General features: G+C 51.6%; 1 protein-coding gene and 1 long non-coding RNA gene across 5 annotated transcripts in view; one reads left to right on the top strand and one right to left on the bottom strand.

Moving 5' to 3' along the window:
* The window catches only part of LOC309392508 (vomeronasal type-2 receptor 1-like), a 378052-nt gene that overhangs the window by 73478 nt on the left and 282396 nt on the right, over nt 1-22178 (top strand). The window lies entirely within an intron of this gene.
* Nucleotides 3648-5264, bottom strand: LOC309393263. Its single transcript, XR_014175555.1, has 3 exons — nt 5176-5264; nt 4402-4459; nt 3648-3693 (listed from the first exon to the last, which is right to left on the bottom strand). It is a non-coding gene; the product is annotated as an uncharacterized lncRNA (long non-coding RNA).

Genomic DNA, 22178 nt, shown 5'->3' with positions numbered 1-22178 from the left:
GGGGAAGATTCAAGAGGGAGAGAAGTGCTGGTACCACTTTCTGTCTCTCTGGTCAGACCATCCTTGGAATATTTTTTCCAATTCTGGTCACCCCGGAAGAGAAAAAGTTGTGGAGATTCTGGACAGTGTGAAGAGAAGAGAACAAAGATGATTTAAAGTCTAGAGGCCAAAAAATTTGATGAACAGTTGTGGGAGTTCGCTATGTTTAGCCAAGACAAGATGGGAAGGATTGGGCAGCCATGATAGACACTTTTAGGGACTCCCACAGAGAAGAGGGGAGAGACTGTCTCCAGAGCTCTGGAGGGAAGGAGAAGAGGAAATGGATGGGAGTTTGTTAAAGAAAGACCCAATCTAGAAGTCGGAAGAAGTTTTCAGACAGAAGGAACAATTAAGCCATGGAATAAGGTGCCTCCCAAAATAGTGAGTGCTCCATCTCTGGAAGTTTTCAAAGTGGACAAGAGAACCATTTGACTGAGATGGTATAAAGTTCCTGCCTTTAGCAGAGGGTTGGACTAGAAGACCTCCAAAGTCCCGGCCAGCCCCATAAACCTACCACCCTTACTTCCCAACCCAACACCCACCAGCCACTGACCAGCTCCAGTTGGCCTTGGTGGCCCCTGGCTTCCCCCTCCGGTTGCTTCTCTCTTGCAGCTTCTGGAGCAGCAGGAGTTTCTGGCTGCCCCCGAGACCCTCAACCCAGCCCTGTCTTCCAGCTCTGCCACCAGTTCCGTCAGCCTTGCGGCCTCCGGGGGTCTCTGCTGCCTCGAGGCATCTCCTGCAGACCCCTCGGCTCCCAATTCAGCTTCTAGCTGATCTCCTCTCTTCTCCTCTCCTGAGGGCTGCCCAGATCCCAACTGCTTGGCTCGTTTGGGTGCTCGGTTCTGGCTCCCAGATCTGGTTCTGGCCAGATTCTCTGCCCTCTCCACAGCAGAGCCCTCACCCTCCCCACTGATGGCACTCCGAGGCTTGGAGCTGAGCCTGGGGATCCACCGCTACCAACCTCACCTCACCACTGCCACGGCCATCACCTCCACCCTCCTTCTTGGCTCAGAGCCCTCAGATTCCTCACTGCTCTCTGTCCCTGATGCTCGGTGGCTGGGAGGCTTTCAGCTCAGCTGACAGTCCTGCAGTGACTGGTAAGGTGGGGGTAAGGGAGGGGCTTTAGCTGATAAGGGTGGGGCTCTCCTGACTCCCCTGGCACACTGGGTGGCAAGTCAAGGGAAGGGAGGGAAAGAATCTTTTTTCTTTCTCAAATGGGTAAGAGGCCGTCATTCCTCCATTCCAGGTCTGGGGAGAGAGAGTGTCAGCAATGTTGTCCCATGTGCTGGTCACTCAGGAGTGCCAACATCATTTCTGAAGAAGGCCACTTCGCTGGTGAACTCCCTGTGGAGAGCTTCCCTGCTTTCTCCAAACACCTGTTCTAATTCCTGGATGGCCATTCTGACATGGGTCAATTGTTCTCTGTTGTCCTACAGAATTTTCTGCAGGTCTTCCATTCTGGCCTGGTAAACACAGGTCTGCTGCTGCTGTAGATTGTTGAGGTGCTTCTTCTCATTTCCCCTCACATTGTGAAGAATGGTGACTTTCTGCTTCAGTGGCTTTTCTCCACAAAGTGGAACTTTAGTCCATCTCAGCCAGTTCATGCTGCAGACTCTAGAGGTGCTTCTTGAGTTCTTAAGAAGGTTCCAGACCTCTTTGAGGAGCTTCTCAGAGGTTCTAAGGCAGACTTCTCAAGTTTGAGGAAGGCCACTTGGTTAGTAACCCCAGACATTTCTTTTTGGAGTTCTTCAGTGTGTTTCACCAAAAGTTTCTTTCTCCAGCTCTAACTGGTGGATCATCGTGTTGGCATGGTCCAAGCTTTGTTTGTTGTCCAGCAGAGTTTTCTGCAGGTCTTCTGTTGCGATCTGAAGATGATCCACTGTCTGCTTGAGACAACTGTGTTGCTCTTCCATCCGTTGTTTGTCTTTCATGGATTCCTGGATCTGGAAGTCAACAGAATCTGAATAATCTGGAGATCATGCAGGCCATCACTGCTGAATAAGAAAATTGCCCAAACCTAAACTGGTTCTTTTCTTTTTTCTTTGTATGCACTTTTTAATGTAATTTTATTTAGCTTTGGGAGTCTGTTTGCAATTTTTTTTTCATTTTTGGGAGGTTTTGAATAAAATAAAAAAATGATTTTAAAAAAATGATATGAGAAAATGTACAAATGAAATCTTTATGAAAGATTCACATTGTAGCTGCCATTCATTTGTTCTTATATGAAATAAGACAGCTTGTTAAGTCCTACTTCTCAAAATTATATATATTTTTACTGGATTTTACTTATGCACTCTATTAGGAAATCATAGATATTGTTCTAAAAACTGGATGGTATTTTTAAAACAATATCAAAGTAGCTTTATCTAAGAATTGGTATACATGTTGCATCGCAAAATCCTATTTCTTCAACTATCCTGCTTATATTAATGATAATATAGAAGACTAGATGAGCAAGGACCAATTGCTATTCACACCTCCTCAGTTTTATGAGGCATTATCTTAATTAATTAACTTAATTATCAGGAAGTACCATAGTTAATACTTTGCTGGCTCAAGGTATATCACCAGCATTCCTGCAAACTATTAAGGAAGTGTTATGTGCAAATAAAATATGGCACCAGGCTATAAAGTGGAAGATCATGAGTTCTAGTCCCACCTTAGTCATCAAAGCCAGCTGGGTGACTTTGGGTCAGTCGCTCTACCTACCAACCTCACAGGGTTGTTATTGTGAGGGGAAATAGGAGAAGGAAGATGTGTTTGATATGTTGACTACTTTGAGTTATTTATAAAAATAAGGTGGAATAGTAACAAATAAATGATCTGGGGAGAGAGAAGGAGAAGCTGCTGCACAGGGAATAATCATATAAGGTGGGGGAGCCCTCCAGGTGCATAACTGGCAGAGAAAACCTCAGAGGACCCTCCCTCACTTTTCAGGCTTTCAAAAGAGTTGGGAAATTTGTACTTTCAGACTTGCAAGTTTCTCTTGATGTACCCTGCCAATAAAGTAGAGTTACCTCACTTGGTCATATTTCCTATCTGGTGTCCCTGGGAGAAGATGAGGGGACTTGCTACCTTGTGTGCCAGATGAGTTTGGCCAGAGCCGGATCTGGGAGCTCAGATATGGCTGCTTCAGACTTTTGAGGTGCTGCTTCTTGTTTTCCCTCATATTCTGAAGAGGAGTGACTTTCTCAGTAGGCTGTAGTGGCTTTTTTGCACATGGTCACTGTAGTCCATCTCAGCAAATTCATGCTGCAGACTCTAGAGGTGCTTCATAAGTTCTGGAAGGAAGTTCCTCTTTGAAGTCTTTCTCAGAGTCAGCCATCTCTTGCTTGAGATGGACACTCGGCTAGTGACTTCATGCAGTTCTTTGTGGAATTCTTCAATGTATTTCACCAAAGCTGTGTCTCTAGTTCTAACTGATGGCATTATCTTCTGCAGGTTTTCTGCAGGTCTTCTGTTGTGGTCTTGATCCAGTTTCTCCTGGAGACAGCTGTGCTGCTCTTTCATCCACTGATTGTCTTTCTGGAATTTCTGGGTCTGAAAGTCAAAGGAGACTCTCAGTTCATCAACCTGGAGGTTGGGACCATCATTGGTCGCTGAGAGATCGCCCAAGGATATTGACCATATGACCATTCCTTCCTTGTTGCTGACCTGTTTGAAAAATGGAGAGACACAGTCACATCCTCTCTCAGTTCAGGGCTGATTTTGCTAACCTGCCTTCTCCACTCTGGCTTTTTCCTACAGTTTGGAGTCCATCTGCTTCTCCTAGCATGAGATGCAGCAGGAGTGGAGAACCAACGGACAATCTGCAGAGGAATCTCCTGCCAAAGGATCCTTTAGAAATAATCTATCCAGACCTGTTCTCAACTAAAAACCACCAGGTTCAAAATATCATATTTGAGGCACATAAAGAGAAAATCAGCTCTCTGGAGATGTTTCTAATTCTGGGAAAGGGGGAAGGGAAGAGAAGGAGGGGACAATTTGGGACAAGGTTGGTGGATTTGATTACTGTGTGGATGGGTGAACGTTTGGGAGATCTGAAAGTCCAGACTGGGGACAGGTGGTCATCCATCTACCTCTGTGGCCACTCAGAGTCCACATAGTTTCAATGCTGTTGATCAATGCGGACCAAATCCCTGGAGAAGTTGGTAATGCTGACATGGGTGAAGGAAGGAGAAGAAGAGAACGAGCACCGTAAGCAGCTAAGATGGGGATGGGGGAAGGTTGGGAAACCCAAATGACCAGGTTGGGGACAGATCTCCATGGAGAAAATCGATCTATGGACTGCTAGGCATCAACATTCAACAATGACACAGAATCAATCCATCAATTAGGCAGGCAGGCAGGTGCTTAACTTACAAGGTCCTTTTCAGCTGTAGGCTTCTATTGTCTACTTCCTTTTCATGGTTGCCTTAACCTATAAATGGGGAACAGATTAGGGTTAATACAATCAAATGACAATAGCCTAAAGCAGGGGTGTCAAACTCAATTTCATTGAGGGCCGCATCAGGGTTGTGTTTGACCTCGGGGGGGGGGGGGGGCTGAGTGAGTGTGGACAGGGTGGGTGTAGCCAGTTTGACATCATTCTTGTCAGCGGCACACCTCCCAGCTGTTTCCAGCAGCAACAGCCTCCTGCAGTGCTCTACCAGTGAACTGGGGCTTAGTAGGGACACTTCCGGCCCTCTCAAGCTCCATTTTTAGCTGGCAGAGGCACCATGGGCCACACCTTTGCTGTTTCCAGAGTGGCCCTGTAGGCTGGATCTAGGCACCCTGTGGGCCGATCTGGCCTGCAGGCCTTGAGTTTGACACCTCTGGCCTAAAGCAGTCATTAAATTGCAGTGTAACAACATGCTGAATGGCTGGCTGGAGAATTCTGGGAATTGAAGTCCCTCCATACCTTAAAGGGACCTAGTTTGCACCAACAAAATCCCTCAATACTGGTCTCTCTTCAAACTATTTGACTTCCCATTTGATTCCGAGTCCAACTCAAGGCATCTCATTGCTCAAAAAACCCCAAAGGAGTCAGTATCAGCTCTCCATCAATTTGACAGTCTTTGTATTGCCACGATTTCTGATAACCGAAAAGGTGGTGGCCATTGGAATTAAGACAGACCCCCCCACCCAAATACTTACGAGTCCCATCTCAGCCACGAAAGCCAAGTGGGTGACTTCGAGCCAGTCCCTCTCTCAGCCTTCACAAGGTTGTTCTTGTGGGGATGAAGGAATCTTAGATATGTTCACTGCCTTGAGCTATTTAGAGAAATAATAAAGGTAGTATAAAAATCCAAGTAATAAAAGATGAAAGCAAGTGTTCAGTCATCAGGCCAAGTGTGTTATTGGGAAATAACTACTATCTGGCAAACGGAATCACAGTTTAGTTTAATTTCCCCAAATCATTAAGCAAGTCAGTCTCTAGCTTTGTGGTCCCAATGCCCACCCAACTGGGACAGTCTGAAGCCATTTTTTTGGCCCCTAAACATTGCAGGTTTTTCCTAGTTCACTTCACCGCCAGCCAGCCAGCCAGCCAGCCAGCCAGCCAGCCCCAGCCCCTTTCTGGAGACAAGAACCTTTGATATGTTGGATGAGGAGTTTGGTGACAGGTATGAAGGCTGCAGACACAGCAGGTATCACACGTCGGTCCCACTTTTTTTAATCTCTCCCCCTTAGTTCTGCCTTCAAGGGAGGGGTCTCTCCCTCCTGAGGAGCCCAGGTGAGGGAGACCCTGCGATGCCCCCAGTGCCATCCATCCAATCCAGCCACTTTCCAGGGATGTTGAGCAGAGCCTCCATTATGTGGTCCAGACTCCCCAAGGATGCTGGAGGCTACCATGGTGAGCTCCAGCCAATGAGCTCAGGAGGAGCCTCTGATGTCACAAGCCAAGACTCTGATTGACTTGGACCTGAGATTTGAACAATAATTGCCAGCTGGCTGCCTTCCGCTGGGGGCGTGGCTTATCCATTGATAAGCCAATCCTGAAGGGGCTGAATTCTCTTCAGCCAGAGTGGCTCCCTCTGAAGGGGGAACCCTCGATCACCTGGAGAGGTCAGGGAGCCCCAGATTCTGCCCCTTCTCTGAGGCTGAAATTAACATGTTGTCCCTTGGATCTGGAATCTGGTATTAGAGAGCCAGAGAATCCAGGCTTCCCTCTCCAGGCCCAGATGATGACAGGGAAGATGAAAGGGAAATATATACATAAAGGATCAGATATTATTAATATTCAAAAGGCCTCGTGAGAATGTGCCTAAAGAAACACACAGGTCTTTGCCAGCTTTAGCTGCCCATCTCACTGCCTGCAGAGGCCAGACTGTAAACTGCCTCCTACAGGCAGTGAGAATGTTAACTAAAGCATGGAAAGACCCAGTGGAGGAAGGACCCTGAGTGGTGACTGGGGAATTCTGGGAGTTGAAGTTCACTCATCTTCAGATTGCTAAGGTTGAGAAACATGCTTAGTAGATCTTGCACTGGGCAGTTGGACAGATGACCTCTAAGGTCTTTATCAACTTCATTTGTCCATTATGCAACTGCTTAAGTCTTTATGGAGGGCAAAAGAATCCTCTCCAAGAAGGGGCTTGGGCAACAAAGTGAAGGATGTGGGATCTTTGCCAGCTTTACCTGTCCTAATCACTGCCTCCAGAAGCCAGGTGTGACTTAAAAAGCAGACCACAGACTGCCCCCCAGAGGCAGTGAGAGGACAGCTAAACCATTCACAGGGCCCTCAGCAACCTCCATTTTGTGGCGGGTATCTCTGGGGACTGGGGGGGGGGTCCTCAGCACTGAAGGGCCTCCAAGGAGGGGGAGTCTCAAACCTGGGGTCCCCTTCTCCCTAATTACATGGGGGCAGGAATGGGATATGGAACCCTCGGGGGTCCCAGGCAGTCCAGGAGTTTTCCCTCTTCCTCTTTTTTATTAAAAAGGTTTCTCTTGCTTGTCCTCCAGCAGAGGATCCGCATACCAGCCACAGCTTCTACTTTTAGTCCTAGAAACTGGGAAGAAGGGACACTCTTAAGTAGTGCCAGGCAGACATTCAGCTGCGGCAAATGGTGATATCCCTACAACTGACTTAACCTGGTCACTTCACCCAGGGCTGCATTCACACTTGCAGCTTTTAACCAGGCTTTGTTTTCCTTTTTTTATTAAAGTTTTTTATTTTTTCATTTTCATAACATATAATCACATGTATACTATTACATAACCAACATCATATTGTATTATTCAATGTTTACATCAATTCACCTTACCATCAACTCCCAAAACCAATTATTGGCTCTTCTGCTCTCCATACACCATATTTGTACCTTATCCATCACTTTCTTCTCCCTCTCTCCTCCTCCTCCCTACCTCCTTTCTTCCCTCTGTCATCCTCCTCTTCTTTACTTCCCCTTCCTCTCTCCTCCCCTCTCCTATCCCTCTCTTCTTCCCTTATCTCTCTCCTCTATTTGTATACTTTTCTGTTATATTGGGGGTTTGTTACTAAAAAGGAGGAGAAAAATTAAATATGTATATTGAAAAGAAATTATAAATACCATCAACATAAAATGGAGCTCGCTCAGAAGCTGAAATACACCAAGTAAATGAGATGAAGAGTGGGAAGGAGAGGAAAACCAGGATTTGTTTTCTGAGGGCAGACCTGTTGGCCGAGGGGTCAGGGAATTACAGGAACCCCGAAGTACATCAATTCAATGGAAACAAGAGGAACAATAGTTGATAAATGAAGTAAGCTGGGGAAACCTTTCTTCCTGCCAGGACCATATTCGCACAATATACTTCACCAGGCTGGGGAAATGTTCTTGCAGCCATCCTGAGATAAAACACAGGACTAGGTGCACTAACCAAGACCCTTTAGCAAACCACCGATGGCACAGCCACCCCTCCTCCTCTCTCCTGGGGTCTCTCCTGGGGCAAATCCAGAAATCGGAGTGGGCACATTCCCAACTGAGAAGAGGCTTCCTCCCCTCTGGGCACAACCAGGCTTCAGGGAGACATGGCAGAGAATGTCATGGAGGAGAGCAGCCTTGTTAGGCATCAACCTGGCATTCAAGAGGGAAAGCTTGAACCCGGAGCCACTGGGGATCTCACAGCCAAGCACTGAGAGGAGAATCTGAGGGACGTTCAGTGGGAGAACTTCCAAGTAATGGAGCTGGCATATGGGCCATCCTCTCACTGTCAGGATGGACCTGCCTGTCCCTTCAACTCCCTCCTCTCACTCAGCCCACCCAGTTCTCCCCTCTAGGCCAAGTTGTACATATTAATGTCCACCTCCAGACAAGAAATATAACCAACCCAGATAATCCAGGAATACAGGGACTCCCAACAGCTCTTTCAAGGCTCTTGGAGGCCTTTGTGTGGGTTCTTACACAGCCTTAAGGATGGGAATGTCACAGGGGTCCCACCCCACAAACTGCATCCACACAACCAGAGGGAGGGTCACCAGTTCTCTGGGTGGGTGTGGCAAAATATCCCCCACAATCGGGCATCTCCATGATCTCCCCTGCAGACCTCACAGGATGCAGTTTATTGAATGAACTACATGAGCATGGAAAGACAACAGAGAGTGGCAAAGAAAAACATTTCTATCCACTCCATAACTTTCTCACGGTTTACCCAATGATATCGTCCACACAGGCTGTCTCTTTCCTGCCTCCTAGTCAACTCTCATCTAAAAATGTATATTGCTAGAAAAGATGGGCAATTTAATTTCACTTCTGGCACGACCAATGTTAAAATCAACTACAATTTAGGATTCATATATGGGTTGTGATAGAAAAGAAAATCCCAGACAAGTCCCACTCTTAACATTAGGCAGAATCCAAGAGGCTGACTGCTTCCTTGGTGTTCGAAGACAGGCAGCACTAAAATTAAGTGACATCAAACTAGAGTCTCACCAAACTCTGAAGCTCTGGGTGACCTTCCCCAGAGATCTCTGGAGACAAGAGGCCATGTTGTAGGACAGCAGAAGTCAATTCCCTTGTAATTGAAGTATCTTATTCCCGCATCACTTTCTAGACATGTCCTGACAGAAAGAATCTCAACCCCTAAGAACAGAGTCCCCAGGGGTTTTTCTGGGGGTTTTCACTCACATGGATCTGCAGAGATGTTCAGTGTCTCCAGTGGAAATAATAATAATCACCATCCCGGTCTTTGGGAGTTCCTCTGCTACTTCTCCAATAACTCTCTTCAATGTAAACATCAGACAGAAGCAGTGACGTGCGGTGAGATTTATGGCTGCTGAGGCACCAATGTCATCACAATCAGATTTATGGGGGAGGGGATTTCCAACAAAACGCAGCAACCGGAGAAAAGCAGCAAGGGGCTGGGCGGAGGAAGAGGGAACTTTCCCATCGAATGACTCACTATCCTAGACTCGAGGCGACCCTCTCTTCAGTCCCTCTAGTCGGGCCAGACGAGAGGGACTGCAGAGAGGGTCTCCGCAGTCTAGAGCAGCGAGTCATTCGATGGGAAAGTTGCCTCTTGGAAGGCATGATTCGGCTTGGTTCCCGCTTCGTCTCTCCTGCCTCTTCGCTTCTCCATTCAGTCGTTGGGCGGCAGATCGAAAGCGGGAGCCAAGCTGGGTTATTCCTGCCAAGAGGCAAATTTCCCATTGAATGACTCGCTGTCCTAGACGCTCGCTCTCGCTCTCTCTCTCTCTCTCTCTCTCTCTCTTCTCTCTCTCTCTCTCTCTCTCTCTCACACACACACACACACACAAATGGCAAATCCGAGTAGCTGCTGCTGGGAGCCCGCCACATACATTTGGGCAATGGGGGGGGGGCTTTCTTGCATGCCTTCAGAAAGTGCTTTAGTTCTTTCGCCTGCTGAGAGAGAGAGAGAGAGAGAGAGAGAGAGAGAGAGAGAGAGAGAGAGAGAGAGAGAGAGAGAGAGAGAGAGAGAGAGAGAGAGAGAGAGAGAGAGAGAGAGATCCCTCCTTCCTTCAGCCCAACACTCTCGCCAGCGAAGGAAGGAGGGATACACTCTCTCTCTCACACACACACACACGCACACAAATGGCAAACCGAGTAGCCGCTGATGGGAGCCCGTCACATACATTCGGGCAATGGGGAGGGGGGGCTTTCTTGCATGAATCTTTCTGAAGGCGTGCAAGAAAGCCCGCCCCCCATTGCCCGAACGTACGTGACGGGATTCACTCTCTCTCTCTCTCTCTCTTCACTCTCCTCTCCCATTAGCCCCAAAAGCCGCTTCTTGACAAAGAAGCCTAAGCAAAGCAGGACTGGGCGGAGGAAGAGGGAACTTTCCCACCGAATGACTCACTCTGCCCTAGACTCGAGGCGACACTCTCTGCAGTCCCTCTAGTCGGGCCATACGAGAGGGACTGCAGAGAGGGTCTCCGCAGTCTAGAGCAGCGAGTCATTCGATGGGAAAGTTGCCTCTTGGAAGGCATGACCCGGCTTGGCTCCCGCTTCGTCTCTCCTGCCTCTTCGCTTCTCCGTTCAGTCGTTGGGCGGCAGATCGAAAGCGGGAGCCAAGCCGGGTTATTCCTTCCAAGAGGCAACTTTCCCATTGAATGACTCGCTGTCCTAGACTCACTCACTCTCTCTCTCTCTCTCTCTCTCTCTCTCTCTCTCTCTCTCTCTCTCTCTCTCTCTCTCTCTCTCTCTCTCTTTCTCTCTCTCTCTCTCTCTCTCTCTCACACACACACACACAAATGGCAAATCCGAGTAGCTGCTGCTGGGAGCCCGCCACATACATTTGGGCAGTGGGGGGGGCTTTCTTGCATGCCTTCAGAAAGTGCTTTAGTTCTTTCGCCTGCTGAGAGAGAGAGAGAGAATCCCTCCTTCCTTCAGCCCAATACTGGCCAGACTAGAGGGACTGCAGAGAGGGTCGCCTCGAGTCTAGGGCAGAGTGAGTCATTCGATGGGAAAGTTCCCTCTTCCTCCGCCCAGCCCTCCTTTGCTTAGGCTTCTTTGTCAAGACGCGGCTTTTGGGGCTAATGGGAGAGGGGAGTGAAGAGGAAAGAAAAAACATACGAGAGCTTGCTGTGAGGCTTTAGAGAGCTCATCCTCTGAGGCGAGGCTGAGCTAGCTGCTGCTGATTCTGCTTAACTGTTAAAAAAAGCCTCAAAAAGTCCTGCCTCAGAGTAGAGGGCGCTTTTTTGAGGCTTTTTTTAACAGTTAAGTAGAGTCATCAGTAGGTAGCTCAGTCTCGCCTCAGCTGTGGTCTGAGAGGCTGAGCGCGCTAAAACCTCACAGCAAGCTCTCGTATGTTTGTTTTTTTCCATGATGAGAGGTGCGGCTGTGCGTCACTTGCCTCACCTTCACTGCTAGATTGTTCAGATGCTAAGATTGTTCAGATGCTATGTATTTATGTATGCATGTGTGTGTGTGTGTGTTTGTTTGTTTGTTGAATTTATATTGCTACTTATTCGCACATGGCAACTCAAGGCGGCTTACAGAATATAAAACCTTATTTAAAACAATTAAACTAATAAAAAAGAATCAAATAAATTAATATAATATAATCACCCCCACCCTCGCAACAACAGATCACACGAGCCATTTAATGGGCCCCATCCCACTCTAGGTTCCCCAGGCCCGCTGGCAGAACCAGATCTTCCACATCTTCTGGAAGAGTATTAGAGTGGGGACCATTCTAATCTCTGGGGGAATGATGTTCCAGAGAGAAGGAGCCACCACGGAGAAGACTCTTCTTCTGGGTCCCACCAGGTGTATCTCCCTAGAACAAGAAAAAAGGAGGAAGAAAAAAGAAAAAGAAAGAAAGAAAGAAAGAAAAAGGGAAAGAGGAAAAAAGGAAAAAGTCTTCAAGGTCTTATTTGCCTTTAATTCAATTTAGCGGAGTAAAATAACAAAATCCAGCAGAAAAAAAATAAGTGTCTCTATATGCATCCCAAAAAATAGGAAGGAAAAGGCAAATAGGAGACACTTGCTCTTTAAAAAGAGGGGGGGGAAGAGCCAAACTTCTTTTGCAGCAAGCCTCAACCAGCTGGCAATAGCTAAATGAGAGGGAAAGTAAAAGAGTGGGAAAGAAAAAAAAAAGGGGGGGGAACACTGCCACTATGTAAAATCCAAGACTCTTATGTTGATTCCAGATAAAATTAACAGTTCTTTTTTCAAGATCACAACAGACTTCTTTCTTCAGTTTCCAAACTTTCTTTCAAACCCAAGCTCCACGCGCTGATAGTATCCCAAAAGAGCACCTGAATAAACAAATCTCCATGCTCATTCCACTATCATTTCATAAACAGACTCAAAGTCCTTGAAGTGTAGTGCCAGGTCTTAACTTTCCTCTAAACACTCATACATGAAGAAGAAAACAATGTTTCCAGACCTTTAGGTGGCAGTGCTCTCTTTCACTTTCCCTTACTTCCCTTATTCTCAAAATAAAAGAATAAAAAAGAAAGTTCAAAAAGGAAATATAGTTGGCAGAGGTGGCTTCATGCCAGTTCTAATTTCTTCTATAGAAGAGGTTCCACAAATCTACAGTGCTGTTTAGAAACGGTTCCAGCTCCCTCCCCCTGCCCATCCACACATCATCAAGATGAAGAATGAGAGGAGGAATTCTGGGAGTTGAAGTCCACAAGTCTTAAAGCTGTCAAGTTTGAACACTCCTGGGTTTTTTTTTCTAAAGGGTTAAGGGTGCAAGGGTTTTGTAACTTGAAAGCTTTAAGACTTGCGTGCTTCACATGCCAGAGTTTCTGAGCCAACATTTTGGTTGCTAAGCAAGAACGTTGTTAAGTGAGTTTCACCACATTTTACAAGTTGGCCATGCCCACCCAGTCACATGACTGCCAAGTCACTCCCACCCAGTCACATGGCCAGCAAACCATTTCCACCCGGTCACATGGCCAACAAGCCACTCCCACAAAGCAGGCCACACCTACATAAGAGGTTCTAAAAAATTTTTAAACCACTGGTTTATAGGCACACAAAAGATACTATAAGTGTATTTGTACACACACACACACACACACAAATACCTCTTCTAAACTATACACATTCAACCTCACTTACTGCTTTTGGAAAAACACACCAAAAGTCCACTTTCTGCCACACATTTAACTCTAAATTCTGCACATTAGAGCATTACACAGGCCTTCGGTTGTTCTTCCCTAGCCTGCACATGACTGTTAGAGCCAGGAGATGTCATGGATTGAGTAAAACTCACTTAACAACCCTCTTGCTTCGCAACCAAAATGTTGGGCTCAATTGTCATAAGTCAAGGACTATCTCTGCCTTCCTCTGCATGGCAGCCTTGTGCGACTAAACTCCTTCCCTTTTCTGGCAATTTCCCCCTCTGTGAGAGGCACCAAAATAATCCAGAGGATATAAGGTCTCCTGCTGGAGCAGGGGGTTGGACTAGATGGCCTCCAAGGTCCCTTCCAGCCTTAGATTGCTGTGCTGTTTCAAAGAGTCTTCTGAAGCCAGGGTTTGTGTCCTTCCTTCCTCTCATTTTTTCTCTCTCCCCCTCCCTCCCTCTCTCCCTCCACCTATATCTGAATCACTTTCTCCTCCCTCCCTCTCTTTCTTTCCCCCATCCCTCTCTTTCTTTCTTTCTCCTTTCTTTCCCCTTTCTTTCTTCTTTTCTTTCTTGACTCTCTCTTCTCTCTCTCTTCCTCTCCCTTCCTTTCCTCCTTCCAAAGCTGGGAGACCCACCTGAAACAAAAAACCCTTTGGATGAAACCAGCCATTGCACTCTCTCGCATGCACACACACTCTTTCATTCTCTCTCTCTCTCTCTCTCTCTCTCTCTCTCTCTCTCTCTCTCTCTCTCTCTCTCTCTCTCTCCCCCCCCCCCCTCTCTCTCTCATTGAGAGAGGAATCAGAACCTTTCCAACATTGTTGGCCACTTGGGAGGAGGCAGAAACAAGGAGAGAGCCTCTCCCCATTTCCTCTGGATCTCCCTCCCTCTTCCCCAATCATTTCCTTTTCTCCCATCCATTCTCCCCCCCCCTCCTGAGAGTGAGGCAGTGCTGCCTGGGAGTTTTCTGGGCTCTGGAAAGGTCAGAGGGGGGCTTGGGCTCCCCAGAACTTTTTGGGAGAAGCGTAGCTCTGAACCCAGCACTGCTTTCCCGATGGCACGTGTGCGTGGGTTGTCCGCTGAGGGGCGTTTAGCCAGAGGCGCCTCTGGCCATGGGGGAAATTGGAGTGGCTCGGCGGAGCCAGGAGGGATGATTGAAATCTGTTCACGCAGTGGGTCAAACTCCCCCCTAGTTGGACCTGGTCAAACTTTCCTCCCTCCCTCTGCAGAGAAGGGAAGGGACTGGGAGCCTGATGGGAAGCCATAATTGCCATCAGAGCAGATGGTGGGGACATGGGGCAAGGAGGAACGGGTCCCCTTGCCTCTCCCTCAGATCCCCAGGAAGGAAGGAAGGAAGGAAGGAAGGAAGGAAGGAAGGAAGGAAGGAAGGAAGGAAGGAAGGAAGGAAGGAAGGAAGGAAGGAAGGAAGGAAGGGAAGGGAAGGGAAGGGAAGGGAAGGGAAGGGAAGGGAAGGGAAGGGAAGGGAAGGGAAAGGAAAAGGAAAAGAAAGAGGAAAAGGGTGAAGAGTGGATGCAACACATTACTGTTCTGCTGCTGGAGCTGTCGGGAGCAGGCCAAGACAAGCAGGAGACAATGGCAAAGTCAGGCAAACAGGCTGGGCTGCACGGCCACGTGGTTGAGGCCAGGGAGCCAAAGAGCAGCTGCAGCTATCAACGATGATCCTTAAGACACCAGCCAAGGCAGCCGAGGCAAGTAGTGGTGGGGTGGGGCGTGGCCTCGAACTGGGCCGGACCGGCTGAATCCCACCACTGGCTGTATCCTCCCTTCTCCAATGGAGAGGTTGTGACAGTTGGAAAAGGGGCTCCCAGACTCCTCCTGATCTTCAGCTCTTCTCCGTGTGGTCTTTCCTCAAGGCTAAGAGCAGCTCCTTTGAGCTCTTCCTTGCCTTCCTTGCCCTTCCCTGAAGTTCACGCAGATCCTTCATCGTCCCTCCATCCCCTTATTGGGAGTTAAGGACCCCTCAAGCAGTCTATTCTTTTCCCCCAATCCCCTTCTCCCCAGCCCTCAAGGCTGCAACCTCAGCGAAGGGCGAAGAGCCCAGCGCTGGTGGATCTGCCGCCCCGGAGAGCCCCTTCTCTGCCGCCATCCTCCTCGCCTGCCCGGCTGGCCGCCTCTTGGGGGTGGGTGGGGGAGCATCGGTTGAAGCTGCCGCTTAGAAGCTCCGATTCGGCTCAAGCCCCACGGAGCCCTCCCGGGGAGGCTCTCCCGCTCTCGGATCTGGGCCGCCTCACTCCCCTGGGCATCCTCTTCGGCGGGGCTCCCGCAGCATCTGAGCTCCAACAGGGCAGGAGGGAAGAGGCACAGAGCTGCCCGCTGAGCCTTCCGTCCCTGCAGCTGGGCTGGGAGGAAGGTGATGCAGGCGCTCGCTGCTTCCTCGCCCGCTGCCCCCCCCCCTTGCTGGCTTCCCGGAGAGGCTCTCGGCCAGCCCCGAGTGGGAGGGGGAGGGGGGCTCAGTCCGAGAGGACGGGGCCCAGAAAGTGAAAGTGATAAAATAAAAATACTAAGTAGAAAAAAAGAAGAGGGGGAGGGGAGGAACCGCCTCCCTTTCTTAAGTGGCTCCCAAAGGTCCACTGAGCAAGGGGGGGGGCTAGTTTTGTCTTTTGCCAGGTGTGGGGTTCCCTCTGGAGCACAACTCAAGCCTAAATGGCCCAGAAAAGCGGCGACGTCTTCCCCTGAGGGGATCGGGCTCTTCTTGCGGGGGCTGCGAAAACTCCCCTCCCTGGGCTGAGCTCCATTGCCCAGCCTGCTTCTTGGCGGCTCCCTCCGGAGGGAGATTCGGTCTCTTTCTTTCTCTTTGGGTCTTCCACAGGTGGGGAATCCGGGCCGTCTCTGCCGGGGGCTCCACAGAGGAACTGATGCACAGAATCCATTTCACTCCGATGTTTCTGCGCTGGGTGTGAAGGCCGCTCAGGTCACAATCAGAGGCGACTGGAGGGGGGGGGGTCCCCTAACCGGGAAGAGCCAGACCTTCTGGGAAGCCTCGACCCCCTGCCTGGCGCTTCTGTGGGGAGGGGCTGCTTACTCTTCCTGGGCTGAGTCTGCCTGCGGGGGGCCTAGTGGTCCAAGAATAGCAATAGACTTATATACAGCTTCACAGCCCTCTCTAAGCGGTTTACAGAGTCAGCCTCTTGCCCACAGCAATCTGGATCCTCGTTTTACCCACTTCGGAAGGATGGAAGGCTGAGTCAACCTTCAGCCTGGTGCGATTTCAACTGCCAAATTGCAGGCAGTCAGCAGAAGGCGCTTGCAATACTTCACTCTAACCACTGCACCACCATGGCTGAGTAGCCTAAAAACAGACATATTCCTGGTTTGAATCCCACCTTCTGCGTGAAAGTCAGCTGGGGGCCTCTGGGCCAATCGCTGGTCCCAGAAGTTAACTGTCAGTCTTTGTACAGCTATGATGAAGGCACAACCCTCCACACTAAAGTGGATTAAGAAGAGCAATGAGTGGATCCTGCTGTCTTTGCTTCTCCCCAAACCCGGATTGAAGGTTTCCCTCCGGGAGAGGAAGGAGGAGGACGGAAGGCGCCACCGAGAAGGGGCTTCCTTTGCCAAAATGCAGGTGATGAGCCACACCAGCCACGGACCAGCAACACGCGCGCACACACACACCACTAACCTTCTCGTCCTTGCCCTGCGCTGCCCAACCCCCGCTGCTCTTGGGAGAGGAATCGCAGCCCCCGTTTCCGTGGCCCTTTCGACCTCCCACCCATGGAGGACCCGCCACGCTCTGCAGTCAATCAACTCCCCCCCCCCAAATTTCTCAACCTCAATATTTGATGTCTAGGAAAACGTGCAACGCTGCTCCCTCTGGGGCTTACAAGGTGCCTGGAGGCTGCAAAGGTTCGGGTGGGGAGGAACCCACCCAACCCCAACAAAAGACCCGTGTCGTCGGCCCGCCTGGATCTGGAGAGGCGTCGTTTTCTACCTCTTCCTCCAGGGAGATGAACCTTTACCTTCCCCAGACGTTGCTGCCCACAGTCGGTCTGAAGCCCAGGCGACTCTGTCGGCCACTTCCATTTTGGCAATGGGCAGCCCTACCTCGGTGGCCCCTTCTGCACAGAGGTGTGTATGCGCACAAGGGTGGAGGGAAGGGGCCTCCAAGGGCCCAGTAGGAAACCTTCAAGCAGGATTTGGGAAGATGAATAATAACAGAGTTGGAAGGGACCTTGGAGGTCATCTAATCCAACCCCCCAAACAAGATACCCTACACGTTTCTGACAAATGGCAGTCCAGTCTCTTCTTGAAAGCTTCCAGGGATAAAGCTCCCACAACTTCTGTTCCATTGTTTGATTATTCTCATTGTCAGAAACTTTCTCCTCATTTCCAGATTGAATCTCTCCTCCTTCAGTTTCCATCCATTATTCCTTGTTTGGGCTTCAGGTGCTTTGGAAAATAGCTTGACCCCCTCCTCTCTGTGGCAGCCCCTCAAATATTGGAAGACTGCTCTCCTGTCTCCCCTGGTCCTTCTCTTCGCTAGACTAGCCATGCCCAGTTCCTGCAACCGTTCTTCCTATGTTTTAGTCAGGTTGAATCGATCAATTTCCATCCGTTATTCCTTGCCTGGAACACGAGGAGGATCCAGAGAAGAGAAGAAAAGAGAAGAAAAGAAAAGAGAAGAGAAGAGAAAAAAGAAAAGAAAGGGGGATTCGAATACTTCTCTTACTCGCTTCTTATTTGTTGATCTGCGCCCTGTTTACGAAGATGTTGTTTAATCACATAATCACTTTTTTTTAAAAGCAGGGATTATTGGAAGATGAGAAAATCGGCAGGGGTGAGTGGGAACTGATTGGTGGCGGAAGGCGGCTCATCTCCGCGAGTGAGAGGTTGAAGGGGCGACCGCAGGGGAAGGTTGCGTCCTCCGGATCCTCTCCAAAGAGGGGCAAGGGCTTTGGGCGCTGTGAGGCAATGGCTTCACGGTCGGGGTGTGTGTGTGGCTGGCGTGCCTTGTTCCAGCTACCCCTGTGTGCGGGACAGGAAAGGGGTATAGGTATATTTGTGTAAGCGGGGGAGCTGGGAGATTGAGCTGCCGAAGGAGCCTTTTGTGTCCGGGGACAGGAAGGCTGGGGGGTGGGGGTGGGGGGAGGCGGCAATAGGAAGCAGCGACTGCAGAGTTCAAGGGGCCAAAGAACCACGGAGATTCTCCCGGAGCGGCTGCAGTGCCTCCGGGGCTCAGCAGGGATGCGCAGGGTCTCACCTGGAAGCCAGCCAGCAGGTGTTCCCCTCCCTCTTTCGCCCAGGGGAAAGGGGGGCTTTCTGCATTTGCCCCCCCTTCTCAAAATCCCAGCCCCTCCTTTCCCTTCGCTGTGCCCGACAGTCCCAAAACTCTGATCGCTCCCAGGCCTCTTGCCCCCTCCTCCCGCTCCGCCAGTCTAGCCTCATCTCTGCCTCGCTCTTCCCACAGGGGGCGCTCTTTCTCCGTTCAAAGGATTCAGCCCCACCGCGGCTCTCTCTGCCGCCCTTGCTGCCCTCGCCAAAGGACTCCGCGGCCCCGGAAAGGCCGACCAGCCCTTCCTGATGGTCATTCAAAGAGCTCCGTGGTCAGAGGACGCCGCCTTTCTTCTCCATTTGGCCGCCCCTCTGAATCCCTTTTCCTGCAACTGCGGCTGCGTCCTCGCTCTTCCCGGGGCTGATTGAGGCTCCCGGGGATTTTGTTGAGGTAGCCTCGCTGGGTGGGTTTTGCTCTGCTGCGTAAGGGCTGCGTAATAAGAGGACGTCCCAAAGAGGCTCCAGGCACTTGGGGGCAGCTGATGGGGAGGAAAACATGTAAGGGAAAGATGGGGGGGGGGGGAGAGAAATCAATACGTGCCCAGAAGCTTCTCATTGATTTGAGCTCTGAAGTTTTGAGTCGGTCAGGCTGAGGCTTCTCCAGTTAAGCCGTTTAAACCCAGCCAGGTAATCTAACTCAACAACCAAGGCAAAATCCCCGGGAGCTTCCATCCTCCCCGGCCAGATCCATCATCCCCGGCCAGATGGAGCTCCGCAGCAGAGTGGAAGAGAGGGGGATCCCGAGGGAGAGCCAGGCGGAGAAGAGGGACGGGAGGAAGGAAGAGCCTCCTGTGAAGGGGGAGCTGAAAGGCCACCACCAAGGGCAGCTCTGGCCTTCCCAGCTTCCTTCTCGCCCTTCAGCTCCTCTGGCTGAGTCCGCAAACGGCGGGATTGGAGTCCAAACAGCGAGGGGGGGGGAACCGGAGTCTCTCCGGGGCTGCGGAGTCCTTCGGCTGCGGGGGCGGCAGAGGGAGTCTCGGTGGGGCCAATGGGAAGGAAGAGCGCCCCCTGTGGGAAGGGCGAGGCAGCGAGGCTAGACTAGCAGGGGGTGGAGGAGCGCTCCTAATAGGGGGGAGTTTGGGAACTGCGGGACAGAGCGAAGGGAAAGGAGGAGGCGGGATTTTGAGAAGGGTTGGTGGGGAAGCGAAGGGGAGGCTTTTCTTTGGGGGAAACAGGCTTCCCTGCCGGCTGGCTTTTCCGCAGCGCTCGCCCTGGTTGCCCGTCCAGAGGAGACCCTCCGCATCCCTGCTTAGCCCGAGGAGTCGGGACGCTCCAGGCAGCTGCGCCTCTCTGCTCCCCTCCCTCCTTGTCCAAACATTCAGCTGTCACTCCACTTGCACCCGAAGGTAGCCGGAACCAGCCACGACCACCAACACGCGACCCCTGCCGGCCTTGCAATCATGGTCCCCGCACTGCCAAAACCTCTCGCCTCCCTTTGGAGAGGAGCCATTGGACGCCACCTTCACCTGCAGGCACCCCTTCAACCTCTCACCCACAGAGGACACGCCATGCTCCGCCCCCCAGTCAACTGCCGCCTCCCCCCCTACATTTTCCCCATTCCCCCCAATTCGCGAGTAGGAAAACGTTCATTCTTTTAATAATCTCACCAAACTGCCAGAAACGCTGCAAAGAGCCTGAAAAAAGATATCTAAATAATGGAGGGAGAGGCGGGAGTGCTGTGGAGGAGGGGGAAGGGCAACTTGGTCTCCCTGTATGACAATTTTGGAAGGAGAGGACCAGGAGGCTTTCACCCTCTCTTCCTTGGGGAGACGGGCAGGGACCCTCATAGAGAGTGGAGTCCCACCAGTCTCCTGGCCTCGTCTTATTCCTGGTCTTCCAAGTGATGGGGGGGGGTTGCTTCCTCTCCCTCCGGACCCTCACAGCCTCTGGGCGGCGGGGGGGGGGGGTAAGGGTCACCTGAATGGCCTTGCCTGACCCACCAGACGTGGGAATGGAGGGCTGTGTGTGTGTGGTGTGTGTGTGTGTGTGTGTGTGTGTGTGTGTTGAATGAGGAATTGGGGTCTTCCTGCTCCTTTTTGAGACCCCCCTGGTACCATAAAACCAAGGCCACGTGATCCCGTGCTGCTGCCTCTTCTCCTAAATCCACTCACCCGACGGTTCCATCCTCTGCTGGTTCTGAGGAGGAGCCGCGAGGGTCCCTGGTAAGCCAGGCGAGGCTTTCCTGAGCCCCCAAAGGGACTGGAGGCTGGGACCGTCTGGAAGGGGAGGAATCAGGTCTACCTGAACCTGGAGAAAAGGAAGATTTCGGCCCACCTGGGTCTGGAGAGAGCTCGTCTTTTATACCGACTCCAAGGCAGATGGAAGCCCCCTCCCCCAGAGATTGCTGCCTCTCGTTGGGGTGTGAGAGAAGAAGTGCTGAGCCTCCTCCAACAGCTACCCCCTACAACTTCCACATAAGCAGAAGATTGGGCTGGGGGGGGGGGGTCTGGAAATCCCTGGGCATCAGCCCAACAAACAGTCGGCAAAGTGGCCGAAGGGGGTCGGGGCCCTTTGGCTGCCCACGCACTGAATACTCAGCGGGCAGCTGCCAAGCAGAAGGGCCGCCGCCCTCGCAGTGCCCGGTCGGAGAAAGATGCGGGGAGCGACTTATGGGGGAGAATAAGGGAAGCCGGGGGTCCTCTGAGATCGTGGGGAGGGGAAGGGGGGAGAGTTCAAATCTGCAACTGTGTTAAAAGCACCGCGGAGGCGGGAAACGGGGGGGGATTTGACACCCCCCAGAGAAGATTGACTCACCCTCCCTCACCCCTCACCCTCCCTTCCGAGAGGTGCAACCTGGCGCAGCCGCTGCTCCTCCCCTCCCCAAAGCGCCGTCAGCCAAGCGCGCAGCCGGTGCTGTTTCTCCCCACCCCGACAGGTCGCAACCTGGAAGGGAGAGAAACGCGGGCGGCTCCACGGAGCCCCCAGCTGGAGCCCTGCGAGGTCGATCCGCTCCCCTCAAGAAGGGCTTCCCCGCCACCGCCCACTCCGCCCTGCCTGGCTGCGTCCGGCGAGGTGGTGCTGAGCTTGAGCCCCGGGACAGCTCGCCTCTCCGCCGAGGCGCTTCTCCCGCGCAGATCCCGGGACAACCAGCTCTCCTGCCCGCCTCCCGGGCTCCCCTGCGGCTCTCCTCGGCGGGGGCGTCCGCAGTCTTTGGGAGACGGAGCCCCGGCTCGGCTCAGGAGGGAAGCGGCGCAGCGCCGGCCTTGGCCTCGATCCCCGCAGCCCGGCTGACAGGAAGCCCCTCCAGGCGCTCTGGCTCCTCTCTTGCCCGCTGCGCTCCCACCAGCCCCAGGCAAGCCAAGGCGGCGGGAGGGCAGGGGGCTCAGGCAGACCGCCTGCCGGGGTGGCCTTGCCCGACCTGGGCGCCAGGGAGCGGGGGGGGGGGGGGGCCAAGGAGTGCCTGGGGAGAGTGAGGGGATCAAAGCCAGCTGCCCAAACGCAGGCAGCTGCTTCAGCAGACCATCGAAGCAAATGCCCAGTATCGCTGCCTGATACCTCTAACGGAACTTTGGAGTAGTTCCCGGCATTTCTGGAACAATGCCAGGTCGTGTTCGAGGTGGGTTGATTTCCAGACAGACTGTGAAAAGGAGGGATTCATCATCCGTCTTTTGATTGGCCCAGCAACTCATTGGGCAACTCCACCGCTCATGCAGGCCATCCCACCCCTGGATGGTCAGCTTCTGCGCCCAGGTGCGGGCGGGCGATGTTTGGAGACCCAGTGAAAGTCCAAATGGATTTTGGGTTCAAGAATTGCTGTTGTGGATGTCAATGGGGGGAAATAAGAATGGGGGAAGCAGAAATCACTGGCTGAGATGCGTGAAGAGAGCAAAGAAAGGGGAGGGTCCCGTCTAGGG

Source organism: Natrix helvetica, assembly GCF_964273705.1.
Source record: "Natrix helvetica genome assembly, chromosome: 5".
Taxonomy (NCBI): Eukaryota; Metazoa; Chordata; class Lepidosauria; order Squamata; family Natricidae; genus Natrix; species Natrix helvetica.
The sequence above is the reverse complement of the archived record's forward strand: the minus strand, read 5'-3'. Positions and strand labels throughout refer to the sequence as shown.